Raw genomic sequence first — 18,171 nt, 5'->3', positions numbered from 1 at the left:
CCAAGATGCCTGTCCCTGAAAATAGAGCTCCAACTTTTTTTATCTATCTAAATACTGGAGCACGTTCCCCTCGGTGAGATCTGCCAGGGCCAGCCTCCAACTTTTGAGACTTTCCTTCCTCAAGCCTGAGCTGGCTGCCACCTGCCCCCTCCGGGACGCCCCACAGGCGTCCATCCACCTGCCCCGCCCTCGCCCCCTCCCCCACCCTCCCCTCCCCCTCTCGCTCCCCTTTGCCCCCACCCTCGGCTCTGGAGCTGCAGGTACATCCGGGCACCCGCGTCCTGGAGGCGCACGGAAGCCCGAGCCAATGACGTGCAGGCAGCAGCGTGGGGAGACTGCGGGGAGGGTGCCGGGCGGAGAGGAAAACAGGAAGGTGGGAGGTGATAAAGAGAAAATGTCAAGGGGACCGGAATGAATTTTTAACAACAGCGAAGTTTGGGGAAATCCTGACCTGTGACAGGAATAGCCGTCCCTCGTCACCAGGATCGGGGCAGAGTTGGTCCAGAGATGCCCTTTGGCACAGGACTAGGGAGGAAGACCCATGTGTGTGCTGCTGGGAGGAGCTCCTCAAAGAGGCGGGCCCATGCATTCATACAATAAGACATTTATTAAAAGCTTTGAAAAAAAAAAAAAGAGTTGCACAACCACAAAACCTAGCAGGAGCCCCTAAGCTGAGATGTGTGGGGAGTGGCCAGGTTTACTTTTCCTGAGCATGCCAAGCATACTCCTGCCTCAGGGCCTTTGCATTTGCTTTTTTCCCTCTGCCTGAAATATCCTCGCTCAGATATCCACATCATTCTCTTCTTCCTCTTCCGCGGATCTTTAATAAAATGCCACCTTCTCCATGGTGCCTACCCTGCCCATCCTATTTAAAACTGCAGTGACTCCTCCCCCTACCCCACCCCCACCTTCGAGAGCCTCTACCTCTTTTCCAGGCCTGCCCCTAACACTTGTGGGATCTGGAGCAAGAGTACAAATTGGTAGTCCCTAAAATGTGGCCCACTCCTTTCTTTTCCTACCCCCATTTCCACCCTGCACCCCGAGAAGCCTGACATATAAAAACATGAACACCCTAGCTATGTCCCCCACAAACAGCCACTCCTTGGCCACACCTTGGGCTTAGGGGTGCATACACCTGCCTCCCATTCCACCCTCTCAAAATCAGGCCCCCTAAAATCCCTGAACGGGGACTCAGAGCCATTTGAGCAGGAATCTTGGGATCCGAAATCATCAGAATGTGGTCTAAAGGGAGATTTCAACCACCCAGGAGCACAGCCCCCACTGTCAGACCCCTCACCCTGGAATAGGGTCAGGAAGGAGCCTCTAAAGTACATGGCCCTCTTACCCAGGTCTAAGGATGGCACTGTCTCTTCCCCATTTAATTCTTCTCCACAGCACCCCTCACCATCCAATATACTATATATTTTATTTATTTATTTTGTTTAATATGTAATACCCTCCAATAGAATACAAACCCAAATAAAGGCAGGGACTCTGTCTGTTTTGTTCACTGCTATATACCCTATACTTATAACAGTGTCTGGAGCACAGTAGGTACTCAATAAATATCTTCATAAAAGCTGATCTGTTCTATAGAGGGTTTCCGGCAGGAAAAGTGGCATAGTGCCTGGTACAAAGCTCCGTTTTCAACCTACAAACCCTAGAGAGGAGACTGTGAGAGTCTTGTATTTTTAGAAGATAACTTAAAAAGATAAGCAGTGTATTTTAAGTATGTGTACCATATTTACTTCAATGTACAAAGGCTCAGAAAATATTTAATGGAATGTAAAAATCTGTTACCAGAGTTTTTGGTCTCAAAGAGTTCCAGTCATGTGGGGTAGTCAGATGCATAAACCATTAGCCAAAAATAAGACAATACATCTGAAATGAAAGTATGGTTAAGGTGTTACCAACACTCAGATGATAGAGCAGTTACCACTGTCTGTAGCAAAGTCACTGAGTCTTTCGGAGGGAACAGCGTGGGCTGAGCTTTGAGGAGTGTGTAGAAGTTCCTCTTTCTGAAAGCTCAGTAATTAATTGCAAAAGCATAACTTTTTCACATTATTAGATGGATAACATATATGATACTATGCTTGTAAAAGACAGGTGCATCTGCACAGAAAAAATAAAGTCTAGAGGAATATATACCAAAAAGTTCATCGCAGTTAGGGTAGTGGGATAATAGGTGATTTCTTACTTTTTCTTTAAACTTTTTGTATACAAGAACACATATATTACCTCTATAATTAGGAAACTTTAGGTAATTAACAAACTATGTCCGCACGTGAGCATTTGGTCCCAGGAGCTTGGATGGTAGGGACTCTTGCCAGATGTCCTGAAAGACTTCTTGGAAAAAGAATAATCTGGAAGGATGTCAGGATTTCAGACCGGCTGATCTAGGGGAAATGTCTTCCAGGCAGAAGGAACAGCAAAACCAGTGGTATGGAGGTGGGAAATCATGAGAATGTTTGGGGGAAACAGGGAGCCAACCCTCCTGGGTAGAGAATTGTCAGAGTTAAGGCTGAAGAGCAGACTGAGGCCATACGTGGGGCCTGGAATTTCAGGGCAAAGCTTTTGGCCTCAATCCTACAGGTTCTGGAAGTTCCAGAGCAGGACCTTGAGCAAAGGAGCTCTGCTTTACAAGGATGGTGCTGCTCTTCGCCCATTTCCCACAGAACCAGATCGCTCATAAGGATCTTGGATTCCAGGTTACTGGACTTTCCACCCTCAGTCAATCAGCAATCTGCCAACATAAGTACCCAAAAAAACGAGGTATTTGAATGGAGCAGATGAATGCAAAAAATGTCCATGAAAGCCTGAAGGCAGGGAGAGAATGGGAATTGGCACGCCCAGTGAGACCTTTAAATATGCTACAGGAACAGACGGGAGGGCCCCAAGACAGACCTCATTGCAGGCCTTCCCGGACCCCAAACGTTGTTCTGTTCACAGATCCCACTTCCACACAGGCGGGAAAAGTAGGAAAATGCATTAAGTCTCAACAACTGAAGCCACAAAAAAGTGGGTAACAGAATGCTCTAACAGGTATGTGTCTCATCTTTCCCCACGGGGAGAAGGCCCCTCCTCCGACTGCGGTGGTTTCCATCCAATTCCGACCAAAGCTAGGTCTCCCCCTCCTACGACACCCCCGACTCGTTTTTCTTATTGACTACCTGATCACCAGGCTGGCCACTTGGTGGCGCTGTCGACATTAACGGAGGACGGCCCGGGCACCGCCGCGGCGGGACTGAGCCTGGCGCTGTGACCTGGAACGTGCGCTGGGTGAAGGAAGGCACATGGCTCCGCGGTGGCTTCAGGAGGCCCAGCCCATTTGCAGGTCTGAATTAGGAACAATCAGGGCGCCAGGGCTTGGGGCCCCCTGAAGAGGCTCTGTCATGGTTGATAGGGCAGGATTGATTGTTGTCCTCTTAAGGTCCAGGGAACTGGTTCCTTGAGGTTATAGGAGGACTTAAGTGTCCTTGGCTCCAAAGTCCAGTAAGCACAATTGTTTCTCTTTTTTTTTTTACATGGGCAGGCACCGGGAAACGAACCCGGGTCCTCGGTCATGGCAGGAAAGCACTCTTACCTGCTGAGCCACCGTGGCCCGCCCATGTTTCTCTTTTTATTGTTTGCGGTGTTTACAATGCATGTTTCTGCAATAATAAACGTGGGAGGAAAATAATACAACAGCAAAGTGTTAGGTCCACATTCTCCTCAGCAGGAAGAGAGTGGAGGGAAAAGACAGACCCGAGCGATCATTTCAGGGCTGGGAAGCTCTAAAGCAGGCCAGCAACGAAGATGGTAGCATCTGCTCTGGGAATGGATCAGCCGGGGCGCTCCGGACCTGAGCAGGGGGCACAGCCAAGAACCGAGCCCTGACTCCATTGCTCCCAGCCTCTCAGAACCTCAGTTATTTAACTGCTAGATGAGGATACTGGCCTCTGTTCTGCCTCTCTCAAAGGGAAGATGTATAGCAGGCAAAGAAAAATTGTTACATGCTCTGAACTACTTCAAAGGTATGAATCTTGTACAAAGAGTCAATAATAGGGGTGTGGGGGTAGACGACTACTGCATGTTATGCTCTGTGTTTAACAGGAAGACCAGTACCACCAGCAATACCAGGGGTAAATAATTGACAGGGAAGGACGAGAGTTAAATGGAGGTTTGGGTTTTCTATTTGGTAAAGGTGTGTTTATCGGTTATTTTTCTCTTTGGAGCAATGAAAATTGTCTAAGATTGAGTGTGTTGATGATTATACAAATAAGTGAGGATAATGTGAGACATGAATTGTTCGTCTTGGGCATTATCCATGATGCCCAATCGATGCAGGTGGCTGAAGGATACACTGACTGAGAAGTACAATGGCAAACCGTGGTGTATGCGTATGATGGAATATTGTGCAGCTACAGAAAGGAACAAAGTCGTGAGGCACGCAAGGAGGTGAATGAACCTTGGGGACATTATATGGTGTAAAACAAGCCATAAACAAAAGATCAAATATTGTATAGTCTCATTTAGAAAATACTTATAAGAAAAGTGGGGCTTAGATTGTAAATTCTTGTAACAGTTACATTTAGTCTGGAGCTGAAAATGTTGTTTCCAGATTCTGAGATGCTTTGCTATGTTTGTATAATCTGGTACCTCCCTGGAACTTTGGCTACCTATGTGACAACTGAGATTCAGCGTTGGAGTTCTGCAGTTCTGAAAGTCAGCATTTGCCACATGCAACAACTGTTAAAGAAATCCAAAAACACATCAGGCTTCAATTAGAGCTAGGAACAAAGCCAATCTGTTTGGGACTAAGGTAAATCAGAATACAGGGGTAAAGATGACATGCTCTGTATTTTAGAACTTCATGAGTCCAAAGGAAGAGTGGATTATTTTGTCCAAAACATAAATTTTCTGTAGCACATAATCTAACTCAACCTGTCTGGACAGCTCATTTAAACAACCCAAATACATGGAACCCAGAACGGGAATGAGGGCTTGCAATTCTGTGTAGCTTAAGGTTATACCTGGATACAACCCAGAGTATGTTGGGCAGAGTCCCTTGAGGGACTGGGAAAGATATATCTGGAATTATTAAATTTTACCACCAGGGAAACCCTTAATACTGCCTCAAAAATTAAGGACTCCCAAGTCAATAGGCCAAGCCCTTGAGCTTGTGACTTGCTTTTATGAAGTTTATAAATGTAGCAGAGAAGCTAAGCCTACTTATAGTTATGCCCAAGAGTTACTTCCAAAAAATCCCTTTTGTTGCTTAGATGTGGCCTCTCTCTCTCTAAGCCCAACTCTGCAAGTAAAATCATTACCCTCCCCCCTGACATGGGACATGACATCTAGGGATGAAAGTCTCCCTGACAATGTGGGATATGACTTCCAGAGATGAGCCTGGCCCTCGCACTGTAGGTGCCTGAACAAAAGGGGGAAAAGAAATGTAACAAAATAAGGTACCAGTGGCTAAGAGAGCTTAAATAGCATTGAGAGGCTATTCTGGAGGCTACTCTTAAGCTAACTTCAGATAGGTATTGCTATTTAGCATGGTTGGTCACACCCCAACCAAAACTACTCTCACCAACCCTAAATAGCACCTAGAGTTTTATCTAAGATTCTACATAGGTTCCATGCACTTTGATTACTTTCCAGAAACCTACAACCTCCAAATGGTTCCCAGGCCAGAGAAGTCCTGAAACCCTGAGGGGCCAGCCTCTCCAGGGACATCAATGAGTTCCATCCTCCATCCCATATTATCGACAGCCCTTTCCAACATGAAAAAGTTAGAATGGGCACAGCCCAAGTACCCCTGAAGATTGGGAGAAAGATCAAAGGAGAAGGAGGAGCTATAACAGAGAAGATAGGATTTAACAAATAAGTCTGACTTGCTGAATCATTATATTGAAAATTCTTTTAGTCTTCAGTATCTTAGAACAGCTAGAAGGAAAAACCTAAAATTGTGGAACTGTAGCCCACACCAAACTCTGAAATCTGTTCTATAACTACTTGTTACAATGTACTTTGAAATGTATTGCTTTTTTGCATATATATTTCACAATAAGAATGTTTTAAAAATTGCCACATGCTCAATAAATGTAGAGAATTACTAATATCATCCTCATCCTTATTGGCAAGGACCTCTCATCAGTGCCCAGTGATCTACAAAACTTCTGTGAGGTAGCACGGCAAGCCCCACCAAACCCACACTCCTGGCTGATTCTACTTTATGTGGACATCAATTTGGAAATGAAATAAATTCATGAAGTTTCCAGTTCTTGACCAAATTTTTTGGTATTTTAAATGTTAATAATTTAAGGAATATTCAAGCCAAGTCATGTGCTTGATGGCTTGATGGTACCAAAGAGTAGATGGTGGTCCCCCAACCCAATTGCCTTCCCAGTGACATGGGCGCCCTTTCAGAGGTCGTGAAGCCTTGAGATATCTGCCAACCTCACTCTGCATCTCTCTCCATGCTGCCCTCAGTCCTGGGCCACAGACTCCAGCTGCAGCCTTTGCCCAGACTTCTTACAGCTACCTTTCACCACCAACAGAAAATTTCTGGTCATGATGGGAACAGGAGAGCAATTGGGCAGGGATACTGTCTCTGATGCAAGTGAGTGGCATGATTATAGCATTGCTGTACTTGGCATTTCAGTCAGTAAGAAGACAAGCCACCATTTCAAAAATTTGAATAAATGCCTCACAAAAGAAGATCTATGGATGGGCGGATCACACATGAAAAGATGCTCGACTTCATCAGTCATCAGGGAAATGCAAATTAAAACCATAATGAGATACCTCCGCACACCCACTAGAATAATAAAACTTAAAAGACAGACCACACCAGAGGCTGCTGAGGATGTGGAACAACTGGGTCTCCCAGGCAGTGTCGGTGGGAAGGCAAATGGCACAACCACTTCAAAAACCAGTTTGGCAGTTCCTTAAAAAGTTAAATGCACATCTGCACATGATCCGGCCATTCCACTTTTAAGTATTTAGAGGAGAGAAATAAAAACATACGTCTGAACAGAGACTTGGCCTCAGATGTTCATAGCAGTATCATGATAACCAAGAAATGGAAACAACCCAAATCTCCATTCACGGGTGAATGGTTAAACAAATTATGGTCCATCTGTACACTGGAATGTGGCTTGGAAATACTTTTAAAAATGAACTATTGATACATGCAGCACCACCAATAAACCTCAGAATGAGAAGCCAGACACAAAGAGTGCATGCTATATGATTCCATTTCTATAAAGTTCTAGAAAATGCAAGCAAATCTAAAGTGACCTCAAGAAGGTCAGTGGTTGCCTGTTGGGGACAGGAAGGAGCAGAAAGGGGGTGATCACAAAAGGGCAGAATAAACTTGTAGGGATGATGGATGTGTTCATTCTCTTGATTGCAGTAATGACTTCACAGTGTATACAAGGGATCAAAATTTATCAAATTGTGCGTTTTAAATACATGCAGTATATTTTATGTCAATCCTACCTCAATAAAGCTCTTCAAAATTTTTAATTTTTTAACAGGAAACAAACTATTGATATACATAATATGGAGAATTGTCAAAACCATGATGCTGAGTGAAAGCTTGAAATAAAAGAGGATATGCTGTGTAGTGCTCATTTTATATAAAATTTTTAGAAATGAAAACACTTAGTGGCAGTTGCCTGAGGACAAGGTGGAAGTAAAGATGGGTTACAAATAGGCAAAAAAGAGTTTTGTGGGTGATGAAATCACTATGTTTATTTTGCTGATGCTTTCATGGGTGTATATATGGGTCACCAAATTGTATACTTTATATATGGCTAGTTTACTATAAGTTCATTAGATCACAATAAAGTTGTTTAAGAATGCATCAGATCAAACTCTGATATCTGTTCTACAGCTAATTGTTGTGATGTGTTTTGAAATTTATTTTTTTGTATATATGTTATTTTTTCACAAAAAAAGCCAATTGTGATGATAAATGCACAGCTATATGATGATATCATGAACTACTGATTGTACACTTTGGATGATTACATAGTATGTGAATATATAATATATATAAATAGAAAATAAAAATAAATAAAGTATGCAAATTCTGAAACAAAAAACTGCAGCTAAGGATGGCGTGAAAATAGTTTTGTGGCAAACTGCAAATCATATTTGATATCTTGGGGGGCAGTGTCAAAAATTCACATCCCAGTTTCAACAAAACATGGATTTTAAGTAGTACAATAAGGCAATCAAATGTAGAAGCCCTGCATATGCTCACCAAGGAATCACAGTATATTTGGGAATTTCACAATTCAACATATGAAAATAAAGTTCCAAAGGTGAAACAGAGGGGAAACAAATGCATCAGGACTTCCAAGGAAGACGGTAGAGTAGAGAGCTCCAGGGCTTGGGCCTTCCACAGAAAAGCAAGTGTAAACAGGCAGGAACTGTCTGAAACAGCTATTTTGAAACTCCAGAGGCTTGGAGGACTCTGCACAGCATCCAGGGAAGAGACTGATAAGCTACGGTAAAGAGCTGTAATTTCCCAAGCTAGTGTTGTGAGAAAAGGGCTTACTCTACATTAAAAGAAATTTTGCATGATTCTGTATAAAACAAATAAAGAGACAGTTAGGGGCTACTTAAATTGGACATCGGGTGATATTAAGGAATTAATATTTTTAAGAATTGCATTTTGAAATTTTAAAGTATTTTAAGTAAATGTCAAAGTATTTTAAGTAAAAATTAATATTTTAAGTATTTACTTTGGCTCTATTGGGGAATGTTCTCTTTTTAAACATATAATGAATGTTTAAAAAATGCAATTCATCAGATACTTCAAAACAAAAATCCTACCTATGTTTATGATAATCCTTTCCCATATTCACATTATTGCTAGACAGAAGCCCTTGAGTCCAATTTTTACTATAAAAATCATTGAAACTTAAATGTTTCAAGCTCCAGATTCTGAACGCAGTTAACACAATGAAAATACTGTCACTGACGTTCCACACTGCAAGGCAACATGACTAGTCTTGTACCCAGCCTCCGAGAGGGCTCCAGATAGTCCTCACCCTCGGTATTCACTGCCTTGTGAGGTACTCTCCATATTGAATAGGGCTGGCCTGTGTCACCAACGTGCTATTGCTGAAATGACAGTGTATGGCTTCTGGGTCAAGGCTGTAAAGGACTTCGTAGCTCCTGCCTTACTTTGTCCTGATTTACTCATTCTGGAAAGAGACAGCCATCATACAACCAGGACACTTAAGCAGCCCAGATTAAGAGAAACTGTGGCCTCTTGCCAGCAGCCAGGATTAATTTGCCAGCCGTGTGAGTGAGCCACTGTGGAAGCACATCCTCCAGCCCTAGCCAAGCCTTCTTGACTGGAGCTCCACAGCAGACCCTGAGCCAGAACAGCCTGGCTACATGTTCCCAAATTCCTGATGCATAGAAACCGTGAGATAATACATGATTGCTGTTTCAAACCACAAAGTGTTGGGGTAATTTCTGTGCAGCAAAAGAACACGAATATAAGCAGGGATGGGCAAAAGCAATAAGCATGAGACAGAAGTGCTGAGTTTCAGTTCCTGAGTTTCCATTTATTGCAGTGTCACTTTGTTAACCTCTTTGACACTCAGTTTTCTTATAAAAAAAAAAAAGTATGAAAATACTACTTCCCTCTAAAGTTTACATTTGAAATGTATAGAAAGAACTTAGCTCAGTTCTAGGCCCATGGAAGATAATAAATGGGGTTCTTATCCCATAGCAGAGTTTTCCTAACTCTCCCATTAAGGATGGGTCTTCTCATCTGTTAAATGGACTTGAAAATACTTACCTAAAGGGTTGTTGCAAGAAGCAACCAAGATGGGAGTCTGTGTTCAGAGGTGTTTTGTAAATTCTGAAGTACTCAACAAATGCTGTTACCAGTATTGAAAGGACTGTCTCAGAAGAATCTGCAGTGTGGCTTCCTCTATTAGAAGACAGAATCAGAGGGTCAGGATCATCACAACTGATCCCATGGTCATTATAAGGATAATAAATAAATAATATGAACAGCTCTATGGCCACAAATTTGATAACTTAGATGAATTAGATCAATTCCTTGAAATGTACAATAACCCAAAACTCACAAAAGGAAAAACAGATCATCTGCATAGGCCTATATCTATTTAAAAAAAAAAAAAATTGAATCAACAATTAATAGCCTTCCAAACCAGAAAGTACCAGGCTCAGATGGTTTCACTGGTGATTTTTACCAAACATTTAAAGAAGAAATAATACTGATTCTCTGCAATTTCTACCAGAAAACAAAAGCAGAAAGAGCACTTCTCAGCTCTTTCCATGAGACAGCATTACCCTAATATCAAAATCAAAGATATTACTAGGAAAGAAAATTACAGACCAATATTTCTCATGAAAATAAATGCAAAACTCCTCAAAAAACATTAACAACTCAAATCCAGCAATGTATAAACAGAATTATCTACCACAACCAAGCAGAATTTATTCAGGTATGCAAGGCTGGTTCAATTTTCAAAAATCAGTTAATGCAGGTGGGCCACAGTGGCTCAGCAGGCAGAGTTCCTGCCTGCCATGCCAGAGACCCAGATTCATTTCCTGGTGCCTGACCGTGCAAAAAAAATCAGTAATGCAACCTATCACATCAATAAGCTCAAGAAGAAAAATCATGTAATCATATCAATAGATATAGAGAAAACACATGACAAAATCCAACACCCATTCATGATAAAAACTCTCTGTAAATTAGAAATAGGGTGGAACATCTTCAACTTGATAAAGAACAGTTGTGAAAAACCTACAACTAACATCATGTCCAATGAAGAGAAACTGAATACGTTCCACCTAAGACCGGGAGCAAAACAAGATGTCCCCTCTCATCACTCATATTCAAAAACATACTGGAAATTTTAGCTAATGTAACAAGCCAAGAAAAAAATAAGTTACACAGATTGGGAAGGAAGCAAGAAAGAAACTGTCTTTGTTCACAATATGATTGCTTATATAGAAAATTCCAAATAGTTTGATTAAAAAAAAACTTTTAGACTTAATAAACACTTTTACGAAGTTGCAGGATAGAAGGTTAATGTAAAAATTTCAATTACCTTCCTATATACCAGCAATGAACAATTGGTATTTGAAGTTAAAAACATAACACCATTTATGTTACCAACAAAAAAATTAAAATACTTAGATATAAGCCTAACAAAAAATTTCAATGGTACAAACACTTTAGGAAAAAAGTCTGGCAGTTTCTTCAAAGCTCAGCATAATTTTACCATACAATCCTGCGGTCACACCCGTAGGTATTCACCATTTGAGTTGAAAACTTATATGCACACAAAAACCTGCAAACTTACATTTATAGCAGTTTATTCATAATTACCAAAACATGGAAGCAACCAAGATACCCTTCAATAGTAGAATGGATAAATAAAATGTGGTTAAATCAGCTATAAAAAAGAAATGAGCTAACAAGATACAAAAATGGAGGACTAAAAACCAAAAAAAAGTTTTTAAAAAATGGAGAAGAAGAAAAGAAATGGAAGAACCTTAAGTGCATATTGCTAAAGGAAAAAAATCTTTCTGAAGAAGCTACATACTGTATGATCTCAACTGTATGCCATTAAGGCAAAACTAAGGAGACAGTAAAAAGATTGGTGGTTGCTAGAGATTCAGGGTAAACAAGCAAGGGTTCAAGCAAGGGTTGAATAGGTGGAGCACAGGAAGTATTTAGGGCAGTAGTACTATTCGTATGAAACAATAATTGTGGATATGTGACATTAGACATTTGTCAAAACCCATAGAATTGTCCAACACAAAGAATGAACCCTAAAGTGAACTGTGGACTTCAGTTAATATTAACGTATCGATATGGTTCATCTGTTTGTAGCACGTTAATAGAAGATGTCAGTGACAGGAGAAACCAGTGGGGCAGAGAGGGTAAGGGGTATGTGGGAGTTCTCCGTACTTCATGGGAAAAATTAATATGGCTTCTAAATAAAATTTTTAAAAATCAGAGGGGGCCTACCAGGATTCCATTTTGCCACAGAAAGACTCCTCCTTTCCCCCACTGCCAACATCCTTCCCATATACCACATTTTGCCAGAGTAAGGGCTATGTGGACTTTGTACACTCAAACAACAGTTTCACAAGAAGAGAATAGCATGTGATTCCATAGTCAGAAGACCTCGAAGTCGCTCTGTGGCCAAAGGTCCAGAGAGGAAGTGAAAACACCAAAAATAAAAGGGTCTTCGTAATGGCTTCTGAAGAAACAAGCCAAGTTCTGCAGCGCTGTGAAATCTGTACCTCCTCCTGCCCTTTGCTCAGACGGGGCCAGTGCCCACAGTTGATCAACTCCTATGTTCCTACCTTCATTCTTTGACCCTACATGCTCCTGATATGAGAACTGACTTCTGGATGCCTCAGATCAGGCTAAGAAAGCAAACCTCTTCAATGAAGTCCCAGTGGAAGCCAAGGAAATAGGCAAACTTGGGGAGAGAAAGAGAAAAAAATACACAAAAACTACTAGGTTCACTTCCCTAAACCATAACTTTGTCAAATTGTGCCAAATTTGCAGAAGTTGTGCTCTCTGAAATTTTTTTCTTCAAAACCTGGATTCATTTAATTCAATGTTACTATATATTTTATTTCCATGGAAGTGAATCGTAACACATTTAAGAAATTTTGAAAAATAGTCATACCACGCTATTAATATTTTAGCTCATATCCTTCTTTTTACCCTGAGCAGAGAGTTTTCTTTTTACATTGCTATAATCATACTGCACATACTTCTGCTTTCTGTTCATAAAACTTTGTCCTATATCGCTAATTTCCAGGGTTTGCCAAATCCCAGCCAAAACCATTCCTACCCACCCTAAAGAATACCTATGGCTTTGTCTGAGATTCCACAAAAGTTTCCCACGCTAAGATTACTTTCCAGAAACCTACAACCCCCAGATGGGTTCCTAGGTCAGTTCCTAGGCCAGTGCTTGGAGAGGGCCAGCCCTTTTGAAAATGAAAAAGTTGGAATGGGCATAACCCAAATATCCCTAAAGACTGGTAGAAGGATCAAAGGAGGAGGAAGAGGAGTTGTAACAGAGAAGATAAGATTTAACAAATGCATATGACTACTGAGTCATTATATTGATATTTCTCTCAGTCTCCAGTGTCTTGGAGGAACTACAAAGGAAAAACCTGAAATTGTGGAACTGTAGCTTATACCAAACTCTGAAATCTGTTGTATAACTACTTTTACAATGTACTTTGAAATTTATTGCTCTTTACATATACAATATATTTTACAAATAAACATGTAAAAAAACTGTATCATAAGCAGTTTTCCAAATTACCTAAAATCTTCAAAACTATCCTTCTTAATGATCACATAATGGATTTTCTATACTTTTTAATGAAAACTCCAAGAATTCCAATGACTTCTGTATTCTATTCATGATTTTTAAAGACAGCAAACATGCCATCTTCTGTAAAAATCTGAAGCACCAAAAATTGACTTTTGAGTGAGACACCAGTGGGCTGCCACAAGCAAAGCAATGCAGAGTGTCTACTCTTAATCCAAATCACAGAAAGTTTGCATTGAAAGGGATCTTGGAGATCTACCCAAACTTCACATTTTATAAATAAGAAACTTGGGGGTCAGTGAAAGATGACATCCCATTTGGCCACAGACTAGGACCAAATGTAATTTCCTGTTACATCCAAGGACTCCACCTCAGCCCAATGCTGAGGCCTAAGATTGATCTCATTCTACCTCTCAAAGCCCTTCACAGGGTTTTGTTAGTGATCTAATGCTCTGTAGCAAATTACCATAAACTGAACAACTTAAAGCAGCATATATTTATTATATCACAGATTTCATTGGTCAGGAAAGTCATGAGACTGCAGTCAAGGTTGGGTGGAGGCTTAGATCTCATCTAAAGGCTCAACTAGAGAAGGATCTGCTTTCAAACTCACTTCCATAGTTGTTGGCAAATTCCATTTCTTTTGCCTATGGTCCTCCATTCCTAGCTGGCTTTTGACCAGAAGCTGCCCTCAGTTTCTTGCAGCATGGGTTTCTCCAACATGGCAACGTGCTTCATCAAAACCAGCAAGGAAGGGCAGGGATAAGATGGCAGCGTAGTGAGGTGTGGAATTTAGTTCATTCTCCAAAGCAGCTAGTAAATAACCAGGAATGGTGCAAAACAGCTACTGGGGGAACGTCAATGACTGGGCACACAGCATACACCAGTCTGGACCAGGTGGAATGTCTGAGACCCCACACAGAAATGTAAGTCCCCCATGCCACAGAGGCTGATGCCCCTCCCCAATGAGCATAGCAGGCTGGTTGCCCGAGGGAAAAAAAAGCGACTTTACTAGCAGCAAGGGCTAAGCTCAATCAAGTTCCGATAGTGGAATTAACAAATTCTGACTACTGAAAACAGGCCCCAGCACAGATAAACCTGTAATAAGCACTAATGGTACTAGGAGGTTTTGCCCCATCAAAGGGGTGGGCTGACAGGTGTAAAAAAACAGTGGCTTTTTTAGTCAGACAGCAAAAAAATACTTAAAAAAAAAGGCTGAACTCCAAGAAAAGCGGACACAATAGATCCTGGAAAAACATAGAACCATGTACCAACTTAAGCTCATGATTGACAAACCCAAGGAATAGGGGACCACTCTGAAAAGACTTTTTTTTTTTGCTTTTTTTCTACTTTTTAACAACTCATTAGATAGAACCGGAAGCACTCTCAGGTTCCAGCACTGCACCAGGCAAGGGTGGACTTAAGCTTGTCTGAGAGACAAAGTAACTAGTCAGGTGAAAGGAGTTAATTCCCTAAAGGGTGTATCTTCCAGAAGAGAAAGGTGGGTACCCAGCTCAAGTGGTATCCCTCCTTCAAAGAATTCAGGTCCCAGGGACTGAAAACTGAAGCAATTAAAGCCATCCTACAATCTCACCTTTGTCTCAACCATGCCCCCAGAAGGGAGAGTCTGCTGAAGTTAAAGGCACCACATAACTATATTCTGGTAGGAAGCCATCAGCAGACAAGTGCCACATGCTGGGCAGGATAGGAAAGCATGGATTCTAGAGACATCATAGGAAAAGTGTGTCAACAAGTTGGATCTCACCTCTGGGAAAATTGATATGGATACTCATTCCTCCTGAGACATGGGCCTGTCTGGTTTGAGAAAATCTGACCAGGTGTCTACAGTATCTGAGGAGACCCTCCTCAAAAAAACAAAAAAGCTCAATATAGTCAGGGAAGGAAACAGAAAAACAAAAATTCTGATCAGTTAAACAGAGTCTATGCTACAAGTCTAGAATAAATTGAACTGAACGTCAAAGAACAGATTGAGAACAAAGCCATCCAGCAAGAAAATCCTAGGTAAAAGAGTGAAAACAACCTCCAGAATAAACTAATTAAGGAAATCAAGTGCCTAGATGCCAGCAAAAAATAGCAAGTCATACTAGGAAAATCAGAGATATGGCTCAGTCAAACAAACAAACCAACACTCCTAATGAGACACAGGAATTGAAACAACCAATGTGGGATGTTCAAACAGACATGGTAAAATCTTATTTTAAAAATCAACAAGTTCAGACAGGGAAGATATTAAGAAGACATTGGGTGAGCAAAGAAGAACTGGAAAGTTTGCAAAAACAAATCACGTATCTTATGGAAATGAAAAGCACAATATAAGAAATGAAGAAAAAACAAAACAAAACAACGGAAACCTGAAACAGTAGATGTGAAGAGGCCAAAGAAAGGATTAGTGAGCTAGAGGACTGGACACCTGAAATCTGACACACAAAGGAAAACAATGAAAATATATGAGCAGGGTTTCAGGGATCTGAATGACAGCATGAAGTGAATGAATTTATGTGTTGTGGGTGTCCCTGAAGGAGAAGAGAAAGGAAAAGGAGAAGAAAGATTAACTGAGGAAATAATCACTGAAAATTTCCCATCTTTTATGAAAGACATAAAATTAGAGATACAAAATGCACAGCATGCCCCAAATAGAATAAATACAAAAAGACACACTCCAAGACACTTACTAATCAGACTGTCAAATATCAAAGAGTAAAAGAGAATTTTGAAAGCAGCAAGCGAAAATAATTCATCACGCACAAGGGATGTCCAATAAGACTATGTGTGGATTTCTCAGCAGAAACCATGGAGGCAAGAAGGCAGTGATACAATATGTTTAAGATTCTAAAAGAAAAAAAACTGTCAAACAAGAATTCTATAGCCAGCAAAAATGTCCTTCAAAAATGAAGGGGATTGAGATGACTCAGTTGCTGACCTCATGCAGAAACTATGACAACTACTGGCGAGCCTATAGGGAGTGCAACCAGTTCAAGAGCCCCATCCTGGGGGTGCATTTCAAAGACCTCATCTCCCTATACGAAGCCATGCCTGACTATCTGGAGGATGGGAAGGTGAACGTTCACAAGCTGCTGGCCTGTTACAATCATATCAATGAACTGGTCCAGCTGCAAGAGGAGGTCCCACCTTTGGAGGCCAACAGGGACTTGGTGCATCTACTGATGTTATCCCTGGATTTCTACTATACTGAATATGAAATCTATGAACTTTCATATGCCTAAGAACCCAGGAATGACAGAACCCCACCTCTAACACCTTCAAAGTCACCTGTAGTAGTGGACTGGGCTTCTGGAGTATCTCCCGAACCTGATCCAAAGACCATAAGCAAACGTGTCCAGAGGATGATGGATTCTGTTTTCAAGAACTATGATCATGACCAGGATGGACACATTTCTCAAGAAGAGTTTGAAAAGATTGCTGTGAGTTTTCCATTTTCTTTCTGGGTAATGGACAAAAACAGGGAGGGCATCATCGGTAGGAACGAGATCACTGCCTACTTCATGAGGGCCAGTTTAATCTAGTCTAAGGTGGGTCTGGGCTTTCCTCACAACTTCCAAGAGACCACCTACTTGAAACTTGCTTTCTGTGACAACTGTGCTGCATTTCTTTGGGGAGACATCAAACAAGGATATAGATGTAAAGACTGTGGAATGAAGTGCCACAAACAATGCTAAGACCTGGTTGTGTTGGAGTGCAAGAAGCAAGCTGAGAACCCAGCAGTTCCTACAAAGAACACCACCTCTGTGGGACCAAAGTCCACACTTTGCTCAGTGGGAGTCAAAGATCTGCTCCACAGACTGACGAAGGATTGTTTACATTCCCTACTGGAGAGGCTGTAGAATACAGTGAGGAGAATAAAGATTGGACCATCATGCTGATGGGAGTGTCCTCCCAGAAGATTTCTGTCCGGCTGAAGAGGACTGTTGCCCACAAGGCAACCTAGACTGAACCACTGTCTTAGATTGGCAGTAAGGCCCTTCTGGTCCCTAGGTGTTCGCTTCCCAAAGGTAAATAGCCTAGGATACACTCTACTTGCTTCCCAGCCCCACATCTCCACGCCCCAGCCCAGTCCTGGTTAGAAAGCCGGCTTTTGTCAATGGGAGAATAAAAAATTCCTGATAAAATCAAAGGAGAAGTTCCGTCACCTGAAATGCCCTGAAAGCAGATAACGATGCCCTGAATCCAACTGAAATGCACACAGAAGAAAAGAGAGTCTCTTCAGTTTGAAAAAAGTAGTCATGTCTTGGCTCAGATAGAGCAGGGTGATTGTTCCTAGCCCATAAACTCAAGAAGTGCACTCCATAGAAGAGTATATTGGAGTCCTTGTTTCCTAAAGACTGACTAACACAAAGCTCAAGGGAAACTTACATTGATTCATTTAAAAGCAAGTGCTTTAAAAAGAAAAAGCCAGTTATTACTTTTTAACCTAAAAGATTCCTAGTGTGCAGTTTTGAGTTGTTTTTTTTGTTAATTGAATTGAAAGGAGAAGAAAAGAATGTAAAACGTTTGCCATTCATAGCATAAGCTTTTTGGGGGAGTGGGGAAGACTTATACTAAAAGAATATGGAAACATAATACAGTTTCCTAACAAGGAACCTTCTCATGGGCACTGCCAGGATGCTTCTTCCTTAGAATTGGAAAATGAATTTGCTTCCTTCCCTTTTTTCTTGGAATTTACTTTGTTCCATCCAGTCAAAGCTTGTTTTTTATGGGAAAGTACCCATATCCCAAAAGTAGATTTACTTCCTCTATATCCCAGTATTCTTTGTGAATCTGGCCCCTATTTCACTACCTC

The 18,171-nt window shown here is 41.3% G+C and overlaps 1 pseudogene; it reads left to right on the top strand.

Moving 5' to 3' along the window:
• The first annotated feature begins 307 nt into the window (after nucleotides 1–307).
• On the top strand, nucleotides 308–17,652 carry LOC143675529 (RAS guanyl-releasing protein 1-like; annotated as a pseudogene).
• The last annotated feature ends 519 nt before the right edge of the window (nucleotides 17,653–18,171 follow it).

The sequence above is a fragment of the Tamandua tetradactyla genome, chromosome 3 (assembly GCF_023851605.1).
Source record: "Tamandua tetradactyla isolate mTamTet1 chromosome 3, mTamTet1.pri, whole genome shotgun sequence".
Classification (NCBI taxonomy): Eukaryota; Metazoa; Chordata; class Mammalia; order Pilosa; family Myrmecophagidae; genus Tamandua; species Tamandua tetradactyla.
Note: the sequence above shows the minus strand (reverse complement) of the source record. Positions and strands in the feature narration are given on the sequence as shown.